The 12066-nt window shown below is 42.6% G+C and overlaps 1 protein-coding gene across 1 annotated transcript in view; it reads right to left on the bottom strand.

Annotated features, from left to right (window-relative positions):
• The window catches only part of REV3L (REV3 like, DNA directed polymerase zeta catalytic subunit), a 659986-nt gene that overhangs the window by 233664 nt on the left and 414256 nt on the right, over window positions 1–12066 (bottom strand). The gene's annotated exons all lie outside the window — the stretch shown is intronic.

Here is a 12066-nt window from a genome sequence, read left to right as displayed (position 1 = left end):
TTTTGAGGCGGAGTCTAACTCTTGTCACCCAGGCTGGAGTGCAATGGCGTGATCTCGGCTCACCGCAGTCTCCGCCTCCCGGGTCCCAGCAATTCTTCTGCCTCAGCCTCCCGAGCAGCTGGGATTACAGGCATGCTCCACCACACCTGGCTAATTTTGTATTTTTAGTAGAGATGGGGTTTCACCATGTTGGTCACGCTGGTCTTGAACTCCTGACCTCAGGTGATTCACCTGCCTTGGCCTCCCAAAGTGCTGGGATTACAAGTGTGAGCCACTGCACCTGGCCCAGAACTTTTTTATCTTGCAAAATGGAAACTCCATACCTATTAAACAACCTCCCATTTCCCCTTCTCCCAGCTCCCAGTAACCACTGTTCTATTTTCTGTTTCTATAGTTTAAAAAAAATTTTTGAGACAGCATCTCACTATGTTGCCCAATCAAGAGTGCAGTGGTTATTCTCAGGCACAATCATAGTGCACTACAGCTTCAAACTCATGGGCTCAAGCAGTCCTTCTGTCTTAGCCTCCCAAGTACCTGAGACTTTAGATGCATACCTGGCTTTGTTCCTATGATTCTGACTGCTCTTATGTACCTCGTATAAGTGGAATTATAGAGTATTTATCTTTGTGTGATTGGTTTATTTCACATTAGCATAATGCCCTCAAGGATCATTCATGTTATACCATGCATCAGAATTTTCCTCCTTTTTAAGGCTGAGTAATATTCCATTGTAGGTATACACCACATTTTGTATATCCATTCATCTTTCAATGAACACTTTGGCTGCTTCCATCTTTTGACTATTCTGAATATTGTTGCTATGAACAAGAAATATAATATATCTTTGAGACCATGCTTTCCATTCTTTTGGATATATATCCAGAAGTAGATTTTCCAGATTATATGGTAATTCTATTTTTAATTTTGAGGAATTGCATGCTATAATACTATCACAGAATAACACCATAGTGGTATTATTTCTTTTTTAAATGCTTGGTATAATTCACCAGTGAAGCTGAGACTTTTCTTTTATTATTAATTCAGCCTGGTTAGTTGTTATAAGTATACTCAGATTTTCCATTCTTTCTTGAATCAGGTTTGATAGTTTGTGTCTTTCCAGAAATGTGTTCATTTCATCTAAATTATACTGTGTAATGTGTTGGCATGCAGTTTTTCATAGTGTTCCCTTATAATTTATTATTATTATTATTATTATTATTATTATTATTATTGAGACAGAGTCTCTCTCTGTTGCCCAGGCTGGAGTGCAGTGGTGCAATCTTGGCTAACTGCAACCTCTGCCTCCCGGGTTCAAGTGATTCTCCTGCCAACGGGCTCCTGAGCAGCTGGGATTACAGGTGTGCACCACCACGCCCGGCTGATTTTATACTTTTAGTAGAGACAGGGTTTCACCATGTTGGTCAGGCTGGTCTTGAACTATTGACCTCAGGTGATCTGCCCACCTCGGCCTCCCAAAGTGCTGGGATTACAGGTGTGAGCCACTGCGCCTGGCTGCCTTACAATTTTTATTTCTGTGAGATTAGTAGTAATGAGCCCTCTTTCAATTCTGGATTTGGTAATTGAGTCTTTTTTTCTTGGTCAGTCTTGCTAAGGTTTTGTCCATTTTGTTGGTATTTTTAAAGAATCAACTTTTGCTTTCGTTGATTTTTCTCTGTCGTTTTTCTATTCTCTGTTCATTAATATCTGCACTAAGCCTTATTATTTCCTTCCTTCTGCTTGCTTTGGGTTTAGATTGTTCTTCTTTGCCTCTTTGTCCTTTTGGCAGTGGGTCTTCTTTTCTTTACTCTTGTTAGAGTGGACTAGAGAGATGGCAGAGATAAATGCATGTAAAACAGAAGTCCTCTCGAGAATCCATTCACTAACGAACTGTTCCTTTGAATCAAAACATTGTTGCCTCTGGGTGACCTTTAAAAAAATGATATGGAGCTGGGCACGGTGGCTCACGCCTGTAATCCCAACACTTTGGGAGGCCAAGGCAGGTGATTCACCTGAGGTCAGGAGTTCAAGACCAGCCTGGCCAACACGGTGAAACCCCATCTCTACTAAAAATACAAAAATTAGCCAGGCATGGTGGCATGCACCTGTAATCCCAGCTACTTGGGAGGCTGAAGCAGGAGAATTGCTTGAACCTGGGAGGCGGAGGCTGCAGGGAGCCAAAACCACGCCATTGCACTCCAACCTGGGCAACAAGAGTGAAACTCTGTCTCAAAGAAGAAAAAAAAAAAAAAAAAAGACATGGAAAATTGCCACCAGTGTTTTCTACATTAGTGTGAGTTAATTCCTCAGATACTTTGTTAAATCCCAGTGTGATAGGTAAAAGCTGCCTAGTAGAAATAGAAAGTTTAAAAACAGGGCAAAGGGAAGAGTAACTTTCCTGTTTTCTGACTGCTGAATGGTCAGGAAAAGTTGCCAAACAGGAGACTGACTTGTTTAAAATTTGGGAACTTGCTGAAGTAGGGGATTGGGAGAGGGAAGGAAAACATAAGAGGGAAGATGAGGAAGCTAAAAAAGGAAAAGAACAGTTTTTCTCGCATTTACTCCTTAATCAGCACAAAGTTAAGACATTTCCACCCACTGATTTGATTCCTTTCTGTGTTTTATATCACGCCATTTGTATTTTGTCAGCTATTTACTATTTTAAGAGTGAAAAACTTTCAGAATCTATGAGACATATAAATCTGAGACTTTAGAATCTGAATTTTCAAACATAGAAAAACTAGAAAGTGAATATTTACATTACAAACATATTTCTTCCTATTGCAAACAAAATTCAGTATAAGGATCTCTAAAATAGTTGATATCTTTAGATATTACATGATTCACTTTCCAAAAATAGTTTGCAGACAGCCTTTGAGGAACACAACGGACTTTTAAAATAAGGCACACATTTCCCTAGCAAGCAGATGCAGAAAAAAAGAAATAAAGAAAATAAGGCCCATTTATGATAATAAAGTGAGAAAAACAGGAAAACTAATATTTGGATTTATTTTAGAGGCAAAAGTCCTGATCTAATTCTTGAGACAGTTAGTCAATTCCGTCCATGTTTTATTCACTTATTTGAAACATGCAAACATAGTATTTTTGCTCCCCTTAAATATGTTCAAAGGCCTAGAAACTTTCAGGGAAGAAACCACAAAAAACTTTTAAAGTAGATTTTAGGCCAGGCGCAGTGGCTTAAGCCTGTAATCCCAGCGCTTTGGGAGGCCGAGGTGGGTGGATTGCTTGAGGTCAGGAGTTTGAGACCAGCCTGGCCAACATGGAGACAGGTCTCTACTAAAAATACAAAAATTAGTTGGACGTGGTGGCACATGCCTGCAGCCCAAGCTATTCGGGAGGCTGAGGCAAGAGAATCGCTTGAACCCAGGAGATGGAAGTTGCAGTGAGCCAAGATCTTGCCATTGTACTTGTGCCTGGATGACAAAGCAAGACTCTGTCTCAAAAATAAATAAATAAAATAGATTTTATTAATAGAAGTTAATACCCTTGTTATATCCTTATTTTGGATTAGTCTGTTGTCTTTTGCATAAACTTAGACGTTTTGAAATAACATTTCATTGTTCCAACAGTCTGGCAGGCATGGACTTTTTTTTAAAATTTTAATTGAGACAAGAGTTTCACTCTGTCACCCAGGCTGGAGTACAGTAGCATGATCTCGGCTCACTGAAACCTCTGCCTCCTGGGTTCAAATGTTTCTCCTGCCTCAGTCTCCTGAGTAGCTGGGATTACATGGCTGCACCATCATGCCCAGCTAATTTTTGTAATTTTAGTAGAGATGGGGTTTCACCATGTTGGCCAGGCTGGTCTCGAACTCCTGGCCTCAAGTGATCCACTCACCTTGGCCTCCCAAAGTGCTGGGATTGCAGGCATGAGCCACCATGCCCAGCTTGGACATGGACTTTTAATCAAGAAGGTATTTATGGCCAGGCAAGCCAGGGCAATCGCTGCTCTGAGTCCTCAGGTTTCATCTTAGATGTGGAGACAATGACAGACTCTTTTCTCTCCTGGCTTGATATTAGAAATGTGGAGCAGATTTCAATTTCCATTTGGTAATCCTCTGTTGAACAATTCAACATTTGTGATACATGGTGGTTGGAATTACCTTCCTCTCCACAAAACTTTGCAAACAGCTCGGTTTATCACGTTTTAGATTTTGCTGTTGAATTATGACAAAGGGAACACGTAAGGGTTTGAATGCTTTTGGATGTCTTCATGTAATGAGCTAGTGGAGTTTGGAGTGGACGTACTGTAGCCGAGTGAAGGTGATGGAATTCTGACGTATTATGTATGAGTAACAAATTATTTTCAACCTTCTCCCTCACCAGGCCATAACTGGAACCACTAATAAGCAAAGTTCTTGGCAGATCATCAAGGTGTTAAATGGTTTAGAGGAAGCAGAGGTGTGGTACCCCTGAGCCCCATGGACATATATGTGGGTGATGATTGTGCCCAATTGCTACCCATCCCCCATCTAGAAAAGTCAGGCTTGCTCTTTCTCCTTTCATTCAACACATAGTTAAAAATAAATTTAAGGCCAAGAACGGTGGCTCACACTTGTAATCCCAGCACTTTGGGAGGCCAAGGAGGGTGGATCACGAGGTCAGGAGTTCGAGACTAGCCTGACCAACATGGAGAACCCCTGTCTCTACTAAAAAAAAAAAAAAAAAAAAAAAAAATTAGCTGGGCATGGTGGCGCATGCCTGTAATCCCAGCTACTCGGGAGGCTGGGGCAGGAGAATCGCTTGAACCTGGGAGGTGGAGATTGCAGTGAGCCGAGATAGTGCCACTGCACTGCAGACTGGGCAACAAGAGCGAAACTCCGTCTCAAAAAATAAAATAAAATAAAATAAAAAATAAATAAATAAATTTAAATGGCCATGTCTGGGCACAGTGGCCCATGCCTGTAATCCCAGCACTTTGGGAGGCCAAGGCAGGCAGATCACTTGAGGTCAGGAGTTCAAGACCAGCCTGGCCAACATGGTGAAACCCCGTCTCTACTAAAAATACAAAAATTAGCTAGGTGTGATGGCATGCAGCTGTAATCCCAGCTACTCAGCAGGCTGAGGCAGGAGAATCGCTTGAACCCAAGAGGCAGAGGCTGCAGTGAGCCAAGATTGTGCCACTGCACTCCAGCCTGGGTGACAGAACGAGACTCAGTCTCAAAAAAAAGAAAAGAAAAGAAAGAAAATTAGCCAGGCATGGTGTTGTGCACCTATAGTCCCACCTACTCAGGGGGCTGAGATGGGAGGATCACTTTAGCCCAGGTGGTCGAGGCTGCAGTGACCCATGAGTGCACAACCACACTCAGCCTGGGCAACAGAGTGAGACCCTGTCTAAACACATAAATAAATAATAAATTTAAGCAACAGAAAATACCGGATGACACACATTGCATTCCCTCAGAAATTATTTTTGAAGGTCTAGAATGTGCTAGGCCACTGGGACAGAGCAGCGAATAAGGCAGGCATGTTTCTGCCCTCATGGGAGTTTAAGGTCTACTATTGGAAAGACAAACAAAAGACTTGACAAAAGTAAACAAAATTATTACAAATCACGATAAAAGTCTATAAAGAAACCAACCATGGCCAGAGATAGAATATCGGGTAGAGGGAGACACTTCTGTTCCACAGGGTGGTCAGCAAGGTACTGAAGAAATGATATGTCAGCTGAAACCTGTGGGATAAGAAGGAGCCAGTCACTTAAAAAGCAGGGGGCACACAGCTCTAGTTAGAAGGAACAGTGCACTCAAAGCTCCAGAGCCTGGAACGGGGCTGACCTTCTAGAAACTAGAGAAGACCAGTGTGGGTGGAGGGCCATGAGCAAAGGAGAATGGCGAAAGAGTGAACCCTAGGTTAGCGGGGATCCAGATCACACCCAGCTCTCTTAAGCAACTGTGTTAGTCGGCTGGGGCTACCATAACAAAATACCACAGGCTGGGTGGCTTAAACAATAGAAATTTATTTTATTTATTTTCTCACAGCTGGAGGCTGGAGGTCCAAGATCAAGGTATTGGCAGGTTTGGTTTCTTCTAAGGTCTCTCTCCTTGGCTTACAGATGGCCACCTTCTCTCAGTGTCTCCATGTTACTGTTGGAGGGTATCCAGATTCTTGGCATTTTGAACAGAGAATTGGACAAAATGGACAAACAAAGCAAGGAAAGAATGAAGCAATAAAAACAGAGATTTACTGCAAACAAAAGTACACTCCACAGGGTGGGAGCAGGCCAAGCACAGGGACTCAAGAGCCCAGCTACAGAATTTTCTGGGGTTTAAATATCCTCTAGAAGTTTTCCATTGGCCACTTGGTGTATACCCCATGCAAATGAAGTAGTGGCCCACAATCAGTAAAGTGAAGTTACAAAGGTTACACCCTTTGCAAACCTCTGACTGGTTGTGGAAAGCAGCCACTCAGAGACTAAAATGAAGTTACAAAGTTACACTTCTATGCAAAGGAAGACATGGCCTGCAATCAGTCTGAATGGTTGTGGTAAGCAACCAATCAGAAGCTGAAGTGAAGTTACAAGTCACACTCCTATGCAAACATCTGATCAGTTGCAGAAAGCAACCAATCAGAGGTACTTTCAATATTCCATCTGCCACGCATTGGATGGGCAGTTTGCAAAGTGAGTAGTCTCCAGTTCTTTTATTACTTAGGTGTGGAAAGTGTAGGTCTTCCTTTTGATTTAGTTATAAGAAGTCAGCATGAATTGGCCTTGGGTTCCCTGCCTCCAGACCCTATTCTCCTGCCTTATCCACATGGTCTTTTCCCTGTACCTGCACATCCCTGGTATTTCTCTGTATGTCCTAATCTCCTCTTTTTATAGGGATCCAGTCGATTGGATTAGGGCCCACCCTAAAGACTCTCATTTAGCTTAATTACTTCCTTGAAGGCCCCATATGCAATAATAGTCACATTCTGAGGGACGGAGAGTTAAGGTTTCAACATATGAATTTTTTTTTGTGGGGTTGGGGGACACAATTCAGTCCACAGAGCAAATTTAAGGATTTCATTTTTATTTATTATTATTATTATTATTATAAAGACAAGGTCTCACTAGGTCGCCCAGGCTGGTCTCGAACTCCTGGCCTCAAATGATCCTCCCATCTCAGCCTCCCAAAGTGCTGGGATTACAGGCATGTGCCACTATACCTGGCCTTTTTTTTTTTTAATTTTTAAATTTTTATTTTTACTTAAAAAATGTTTTTCTGAGTTATTTCACTTAGGATAACTTTAAGGATTTCAAATTTACTCTTAAAAGCAGTGGAAAACCATTTAAGGGTTTGAAGCAGAGACTATATTGAAGGGGATGTGGCAGACACTTCCAGCTATCAATTCTTTTTTAAAATTTTATTTTAATTTTTAATTTTTTGAGACTGAGTCTCGCTCTTTCACCCAGGCTGGAGTTGGTGGTACAATCTCAGCTCACTGCAACCTCCACCTCCTGAATTCAAGTGATTCTCCTGCCTCAGCTTCCTGAATAGCTGGGACTACAGGCCCACGCCACCACATGTGGCTAATTTTTGTATTTTTAGCAGAGATAGAGTTTCAGCTGTTGGCCAGGCTGGTCTTGAACTCCTGACCTCAGGTGATCCATCCGTCTTGGACTCCCAAAGTGCTGGGATTACAGGTGTGAGCCATCATACCCTGCCTAGATATCAATTCTTTACTAACGAAACTCTGATTTTGTTGAAGGCAGCAATGTATTCAGCCAAAAATGCAAATTGACTTATTTCCTTGCCACAGGGATGGCCAATGATAGTATAAGTGGTTAATGAGATATAATTGGAAGTCTACTGAGAGGACTTTAGTAGTCTCAGTGATGGCTATTGTTTTACTGATAAAAGGTATGTGCCTTTGTCCTATACCCTTTCTCATTTTTCCTGCCTGGGAAAAGGATACAATGCCTAGAGGTGCAGCAGCCATCTTGCAACCATGAGGGTGAAAGTTTCATGCCTATATACACATATATATGTATATATATACACATATATCTATGTGTGTGTGTCTGTATATATATATATGTACACAGCAGGCAGATATAGGAGCTTGGTCTTCAGATGACACTCTTGAGCAGCCATATAAGTTCTAGTCTGTCCACATCCAGACTTTTTGTTACATAAGAAAAATAAATCTACTTGTTTCAACCACTGAGGTAGGGATTCCTGTTACATCTGAGCAGACTCCTGGCTGATATGGAGGGCTGGAGTGGAAGAGGGACTAACAGTTTGGAGGCCTTTTCATTGGTCCATAGCAGAGATGAGAAAGACCTAGATAAGTGCTGGCAGTTAACTCAGAGCAAAGTAGAGGAATTCCCGATATAAAATGCATTGCCTGAGCAGCCTCGACATGGATACCAAGAATTTCCCCTCACTTATTCAGGGCCATTGAGTCCACCTTGCTTTAATAAGCCTTATCTTAAAGTCCTGTAGCATGTGCAGCCTCAATAAACTTTTTTTTTTTTTTTTTTTTTAAAGACAATCTTGCTCTGTCACCTAGGGTGGAGTGCAGTGGTATGATCTTGGCTCACTGCAACATCACCTCCCAGGTTCAAGCGATTCTCATGCTCAGCCTCCCAAGTAGCTGGGATTACAGGTGTGCACCACCACGCCCAGCTAATTTCCGTATTTTTAGTAGGGACAGGGTTTCGCCACCTTGGCCAGACTAATTTCAAACTCCTGACCTCAAGTGATTTGCCTGCCTCTGCCTCCTGATTTCAAACTCCTGACCTCAAGTGATTTGCCTGCCTCTGCCTCCCAAAGTACTGCTATTATAGGCGAGCCACCGTGCCCAGCCTCAATAAACATTTTTGGAGCACCTCCTCTGTGCTACATCCTGTACTTTTGAGGGATTTATTTCCAGGTTTCTCAAATTTACATTGGTGACTCCTTACTGTGATATCAGTTGTTTTCAAACTTTGTGTCTATAAACCACAATAAAAAATGAATTTCAGGCCGGGTGCGGTGGCTCAAGCCTGTAATCCCAGCACTTTGGGAGGCCGAGATGGGCGGATCATGAGGTCAGGAGATCGAGACCATCCTGGCTAACTCAGTGAAACCCCGTCTCTACTAAAAAAATACAAAAAACTAGCCGGGCGAGGTGGCGGGCGCCTGTAGTCCCAGCTACTCGGGAGGCTGAGGCAGGAGAATGGCGTAAACCCGGGAGGCGGAGCTTGCAGTGAGCTGAGATCCAGCCACTGCACTCCAGCCTGGGTGACAGAGCGAGACTCCGTCTCAAAAAAAAAAAAAAAAAAAATTTCATATCATGACTGGAACACATGTGACTTCATAAAAAACTGAAAAACAAAGGTTTCACAAAACAATATCCAAATTATGTACTGTATGTGTTAATATTTTCCGTTCTATTTACTCCATTAAAAAAACTTCTGGTCACATCCCCTGTCCACCAAACTGGCTTTTATTATCCACTGATGAGTCAAGACCCATAGTTCAAAAGTCAATATGTGTTATTCTTTTGGCAATCTTTCTTTATCACCCAGTGACAGCTCTTGTATAGTTGACTTAAAAACATTTTTTGTGGGTACATAGTAGGTGTGTATATTTATGGGGTACATGAGACGTTTTGATACAGGCATGCAATGGGGAATAATCACATCATGGAGAATGGGCTATCTATCCCCTCAAGCAGTTATCTTTGTATCACAAACAATCCAATTACACTTTTAGTTATTTTAAAATGTACAATTGGCTGGGTGCGGTGGCTCACACCTGTAATCCCAGCACTTTGGGAGGCCAAGGCAGGTGGATCACCTGAGGTCAGGAGTTCGAGACTAGCCTGGCCACCATGGCAAAACCCCGTCTCTACTAAAAAATACAAAAATTAACTGGGCGTGATGGTGGATGCCTATAATCTCAGCTACTTGGGAGACTGAGGCAGGAGAATCGGAGAATCGCTTGAACCTGGGAGGCAGAGGTTGCAGTGAGCTGAGATTGCACAACTACACTCCAGCCTGAGTGACAAAGTGAGACTCCATCTCAAAAAGAAGGAAAAAAAATCTATAATTAAGTTATTATTGACTGTAGTCCTCTGTTGTGCTATCAAATAGTAGGTCTTATTCATTCTATTTTTTTTTTTTTTTTTGTACTCATTAACCCTCCCTGTCTAGTTGATTTTTCGTGCCAATGTCTCATCTTACCTCCTGGATCATGAGCCCCTGCCTTGCTCATCTCTGTATCCATAGTGCCTGGCCCTGTGCGTGGCATATAGGAGATTGTATGTTCCTTGAAACGCAGAGCCATACAATGTGGCTCTTAGGGTCTCCTCAACACGGTAAACATGAGAAACGCACCCTTTCCATTTGTCTGGGGTCAAGCAGGGAGTGGAGATGGTTCTTAGTAGTTTAGGCAAATAGGAAAAGTTTGTCCCCAACAAATACTTCAGGCTGCCATCCACATTTCTCTTCAACAATCCTCCTCTTTATAGGACTCTTAGTATTATCATTATTATGTCAAATCTTAGATTTTTAGTGCCTTTCTGAGTATTCAACACATGGGCTAGTTGATCCGATTTAAGGTAACACACACCTTAAAACGCTAGAGGATTGAGCTAGGGCAGAAGACTGTTTCGCTAACTAGGAAATTTCTAGAAGCCCAGGAGGAAAAGGCCATGGCAAGGTGATGGTAGGGCGATGGGGGAGGGGGATGTTTACTGGCTCTGGTCACAACATCCTTGGATCAGCCGTCTGCATTTGAGGCACTGGAGAGATGGAAGGCTGGGGAGATGGGGGGGCAGTTTTCTAGAGCAACTGGACTTGCACAAGCCAGCGTGCAGGAGACAGAAAGCAAAAGCAACGTATTTCTGGAGCGAAGTTCATTCTTCAGTCTTGTTTTCTCTGGACATGCTGCCTCCATTTATTAACAAGATCTATTTCTGCCTCTCGAGCATCCCCACACTGTGGGCAAGAGACAGGAATCTCAGAGTTGGTATTCTTGGTTTCCATGGGCAGATCTGGTAGGTGGGTCACTTGCTTCCTGTCATTTTGGCTCAAGGGAGGATCTGGATGCCTCTGGGAGAGCCACTATTTGTTGTTGCAAAGAAATTGCTATTCTAATAAAAGCTTTCCCAATTGCCTGCTTTAATTAGGCAATCTGGAACAGGCTCCAGGGTACACTGTTAGGTGAAAAAAATAAGGTGCAGAGAGTGTGCATAGTCTGCTGCCACTAGGGGGAGAAGAAGGAAGAATACGTATTTGTAAATTCATTTTGCACATGTACAAAATATCTCTGGAAGTACACACGACAGACCAGAACTGTTTGATGAGAGGATTGAGCAAGTCCTCTCGCTGGCTTGTGCAAGTCCAGTTGCTCTAGAAAACTGCCCCCCATCTCCCCAGCCTTCCATCTCTCCAATGCCTCAAATGCAGATGGGCTGATCCAAGGATGTTGTGACCACAGCCAATAAACATTCCCCACCCCCACCGCCCTACCATCACCTTGCCATGGCCTTTTCCTCCTGGGCTTCCAGAAATTTCCTAGTTAGCGAAACAGTCTTCTGCGCTAGCTCAATCCTCTGTTTGATGAGAGCTGGGTGGTTGGAAGACAGGGATGGGAACGTGGGGAGACATCTTTCTTGTGAACAGCCGGCCCTCCGTATCTGCCGAGTGTACTACACCATTTTATATCAGGGACTTGAGCATCTACAGGTTTTTGGTATCCTCAGGGGATCCTGGAACCAATCCCCTGTGAATGGGGAGGGACAACTCTGCATTTGGAACTTTTTTACCATATATATTATAATCTAGTCAAATAAATTATTTCATAACAAATATAACAGAATACATTATTTCATAACAAATGTAACAAAAATAATTAATGTAGTTCCTAAAAGTAATATTTGTGAGACATATATAATAACATAGCTTATAGTATCTCTTTTTTTTTTTGAGACAGAGTTTCTTGTTGTGCAGGTTGGAATGCAATGGTGCGCTCTTGGCTCACCGCAACCTCTGCCTCCCGGATTCAAGCAATTCTCCTGCCTCAGCCTCCCTAGTAGCTGGGATTACAGACATGTGCCACCATGCCTGGCTAATTTT

The sequence above is a fragment of the Macaca thibetana genome, chromosome 4, assembly GCF_024542745.1.
Source record: "Macaca thibetana thibetana isolate TM-01 chromosome 4, ASM2454274v1, whole genome shotgun sequence".
Classification (NCBI taxonomy): domain Eukaryota; kingdom Metazoa; phylum Chordata; class Mammalia; order Primates; family Cercopithecidae; genus Macaca; species Macaca thibetana.
Note: the sequence above shows the minus strand (reverse complement) of the source record. Positions and strands in the feature narration are given on the sequence as shown.